Genomic DNA, 4,775 nt, shown 5'->3' on the forward strand with positions numbered 1-4,775 from the left:
TATCTATCTATCTATCTATCTATCTATCCACTTACCTACCTACCTACCTATCTACCTATCTATTTATCTATCTACCTATGCATACATACATACATACATACTGGAGTTCCTGTACAATAGCGTAGGAAATCAACTCGGACGCCCAACTCTGAAAAAAAAAAAAAAAGGCTGGCGTAAGTTGCCACCCAACTTTTTCCCGTATTTTTTCCTTTTTGAATTGATTTTTTTTTTTTTGGAAAGAATTCCTCAGATATATAGGGTGCAGTTTGAAAAAGAAAAAAAAAAAATCATAACTTTAGAAAAACTAAATCTCCGAATTTACGGAGAGGAAAGCTAACCCGTATTCTTCTTCTTTCAAGAATCGGAATCTATGATATTTCAAACATGCTATTTAAAACATACACATCCAAAGAAATAACCCTTTCTACTATAAGCACAAGGCCTGGAATTTTGGGGGAGGGAACAAGTCGATTACATTTACCCCGGTGTTTCACTGGTACTTATTTAATCGACCCCGAAAGGATGAAAGGCAAAGTCGACCTCGGCGGGATTTGAACTCAAAACGCAGCGACGGGCGAAATACCGCTAAGCATTTCGTCCAGCGTGCTAACAATTCTGCCAGCGCGCCGCCCTACATCCAAAGAAATAGTGGTTTTGGTTGCGCAAGGTATTATCCGACGCTCTTCTACAGGAATGCCCTTACAAATCTCGCATACACAGTAACCTTTTGCATATACACACATATATGTATGTATAGCCACATATGACATACATACAGCCTCATACACAGTTTCATACTAAGTAACACACACACACACAGTCACGTACACACATATGTAGATACATAGGTATACAGGTGTAGTCAAACACATACATACATACATATGTACATACATACATATATGTATATACATTCACGTACAACCAGCGAACACACACATATACATATATATATATATATAGTTCTACAGTAGCATACGTGTACACAAACGCGGATAGTTACTTGCCACCACCGTCCCCCCTCCTGCGCGCCCCCCCCCCCACACATTGTAACGTAGACCGTTCTTAACATAGCTAAAACTGACCTCTGCCCGCCTTTCAGAGACCGGGGGGCGGAGGAGGGGGGGGGGGGGTGGAATATTTCAGACCTCTCGCCTCTCGCTCACTCTCTTAGCAACGATTACACTTCTCTGCAAAGGACTGGTGAGTAGTAAACGTCTCGAGGGAGTACAGACCCCCCCCCCCCACACCGTAACCAGGATTGTACTGATCGTCTCTCTCTCTCTCTCCTATCTTTCCCCATCTATCTGTCTCTCTTTCTCTCTCTCTCACTCATTTCTTTTCCCATCTGTCTACCTGTCTCTATTTGTCTCTCTCTTTGCCCCTCTTTCTCTCCCTCACTGTCTGAATGTCTTCCTATCTAGCTGTCTCCCCCTCTCTCTGTCTGTGTCTGTCTTTCTATCTGTCGGTCTCTCGTTCTCTTTCTGTCTCTTTTTCTCTCACTGTCTGTCTCTCCTCTCCCTCTCTCTCAATATGTTTGTCTCTCCCCCTCTGTTTCTGTCCCTCTTTCTCTCTCTCTCACTGTCTGTCTGTCACATTTTCTTGCTGTTTCTTTGACTATGTGTCTGTCTCTTTGTGTGCGTCTCTCTCTATCCCTCATTCTATCTTTCTCACTCACACTCTGTCTCCCTCTTTGGCTGTCTTTTTCTCTCTCAGTTCTGTCTGTCTGTCTCTGTCCGTCTTTCTAACTCACTGTCTCTCTCTCTGGCCGTCCGTTTCAGTCTATCTATTGCTCTGTCTCTCGCACTCATTTGGTCTCTCTCTCTCTCTCTCTCTTTGTCTCACTCACTGTTTGACTGTCTCTCTCTCTGTCCTTGTTTTTTTCTCCTTTTCTCTTCTACTGTCTCTCCCTTACACACACCAACACCAGATTAAATCTCACAAACTAACTTCCGTCCTCAGAACCAGAACTTTTTCTAGTCCCCATCAACTGTTAACCCTTTTCACTGACTTATATAACACCCAGAATGAAATATATATTCTTTTATGTTTTAATTATTCCATTGTTGCTATGTTAGAGCATCGCCTTAAAAGAATTTTTACTCAAATGAATCCACCCTAGTACTTTATTTTGTTAAACCTGGTATTTATTCTGTCGGTCTCTTTTGCCGAACTATCTATTGATCTACCTCCCTACTTACCTACCTATCTATCTATTGATTTACCTACCTATCTGTCTGTTGATCTGTATAGTCACCATGAGGACACTTAGACCCCTTATAGGGATATTTTTATCCAAGACACAATGATTTAATATATTGCATTTTGAAGAGATATTTCTTCAATGAATATATCATAAAATATTATCAATTAAGTTTGAAACCGGAAAGAGCCAATGGATGCAAATTAATTAATTAATTATGATTTTCACCTACAATTGTTTCATTTCGCATCCAATTTAAACTACAAAGCATATATAAATATTTAAGCTTGCATTTCAAAATACCTTGGGTGGAAAAACATCCAGGAATGAAAAAGGACAATACAAAGATTACATTATGTTTAGTTGGAATATTCCAATAGACTAAGAATACACACACACAGTCCCACATTCCATTTTAAAAAAATAGTATTTTAAGAGCTATCAGTAAATATGATCAGGAAAGAATGGGCACGAAATTGTAGCTATGACATGCTAACCAGGTCTGAGTGAAGGCCGTCCATTGATATATATTCATGCTAAGCACAGATGTGTGGTCAAGATAGATAGATAGATAGATAGATGTGTGGTCAAGCGACCTGGTCTTGAATTCAGTCTCATTGGTAAGTATCTTTTTTTTCTTTTTTCATTGGCCTCAGGCTACATCGATCCCCAGAACTTCACTGGTTCTTCGTTTTATCAACCCTGAAAGAATGAAAATATTAGTTGATCAAGACGGGATTTGAACTCGGAATGAAAAGAGCTGAAAGAAAAGTCTGTAATCTCTAAGCGTTTTTGTCCGATACACCAATGATTCTACTTGGATGTGGAAATAACAATCCATTATGGGTCTCATTCGCCTGAGGCCTGTTTGTAGAGGGTCAAAGGTTGTCGGGCTGGAGCGCCGGGTTATACTGGAAATAGAGAAGAAGAGGACAAAGAAGAAGACGATGACAACGAAGAAAAAGAAGATATGATGGTAGAAGAAAGGAAGGTGATGTAGGATAAGAATGAGAGGTCCACAGGGAGGAAGACAGAAAACAAGAAGAAAGAAAACAAGAAGAAAGAAAAGGTGACAAAGAAGAAACAAAGATAAAAAGTGATAGAGAAAGAAAAGAAAATGAGGAAGAAAGAAGGAAGGCGATACAGAATAAGAATAAGAAGAAAAGAAAGAGGAAGGTGAAGAAAGAGGCGAAGAAGAAAAAAAGTAAGAAGGATGTGGCGATTTGCAATGTGTGTTGTGTCGCCTAAAAATGTCCACGTGTGTCTATTTAAGTGATCTGTGAAGGGTTTAAATGTTTGTTGGGCTAATTAATAAAAGATATTTGTGGCTCTGAAGACGAGGGCCTGGCCAGTTTGTACGACAGTCTGGGATGTATCTATCTATCTATCTATCTATCTATTAGTCTGTCTGTTTGTCTATATTATTAGTAACACCGTCTCAGGTATGGGGGACAAATATATACTCTATCGTATGAGGTTTGAGACGGGGAAGTAACACTGAAGTTGGAACTGAAGAAAGTTTTGGTGGTGGTGGCGGTGGTAGTGTTTGTGTTGCAGAGGCAGTTTTTGTTTAGCCCCAGGCCACGCTATGAGGATATCTGGCTGCTATTTCTACTAGGTCTAGCTACCATTTGGAGGACTCCCTCATTGGCTCAGGGTGTGATTCAAGTGAGATTTGGCTGCTATTTCTACCAGGTCTAGCTACCATGTAGAGGTCTCCCTCATTGGCTCATCCATACATATATACATAGATGAGAGAGTAGGGTGTGATTTGAGAGAGATTTGGCTGCTATTTCTCTTACGTCTAGCTACCATGTAGAGATCTACGTCTTTGATACACACACATATATAAAGAAAAGACAATCGGGTGTGATTTGAAGGAGATTTGGCTGCTATTTCTAGCAGGTGCAGTAACAGGTTTTCATCCTCGACACAAATATTTAACAGGTGTACAAACCGAGGAAGATTTGGCTGCTATTTTTAACAGTTTTAGCTACCATGTAGAAGTGTCTCTCCTCGGTGTTGTAGTTAGTGGTCCTGTTTTAGTCAATAGGTGTAGGTATGTGGCTGGCTAGGTAGAATAGCTTGCTTGCTAAATAGGTAGATAGGTAGGAAGGCTGCCGGAATAAGGTCAGCCACAAGTAGGGAGGGGGTACGTTGCAACGAAGGTCGCTAGACTAACTGTCCTGGCCGGTCACTTGACAGGACGGCCCACCAGCCTACCCACACACATACTAACGCTATATACATACATACACATGTATGTATAGACATGCGTATACATGTATGTAAGGTTGGATGTATTCTATACATCCTGCGCGAGAAACGCATGGTTATTCAAACATACCTACGTCTTATAAATATACACCATGTGTTTTTGAGAGTGTGTGTATCCGTGTGTGTGTATATATGGGTTTGACAGTACAAAGGAGCTACATAGCTGTCAAAACAAGTGTGTGTATATATATATATGTGTGTGTGTGTGTGTGTAGTTTTGAATCGGCAGAAATCGAGTTTCGTGTACTTGATATTTATTAAACTTTATAAGTGTCAGATACAAAACTGGCGGCCT

The 4,775-nt window shown here is 40.4% G+C and overlaps 1 long non-coding RNA gene across 1 annotated transcript; it reads right to left on the minus strand.

The window, feature by feature from the left end:
- Positions 1-2,647: 2,647 nt before the first annotated feature.
- On the minus strand, positions 2,648-4,775 carry LOC149130719 (uncharacterized). Its single transcript, XR_016238732.1, has 2 exons — positions 4,161-4,775; positions 2,648-2,905 (listed from the first exon to the last, which is right to left on the minus strand). It is a non-coding gene; the product is annotated as an uncharacterized LOC149130719 (long non-coding RNA).

This window comes from Octopus bimaculoides, chromosome 28, assembly GCF_046866305.1.
Source record: "Octopus bimaculoides isolate indiv1 chromosome 28, ASM4686630v1, whole genome shotgun sequence".
NCBI classification, from domain to species: Eukaryota; Metazoa; Mollusca; class Cephalopoda; order Octopoda; family Octopodidae; genus Octopus; species Octopus bimaculoides.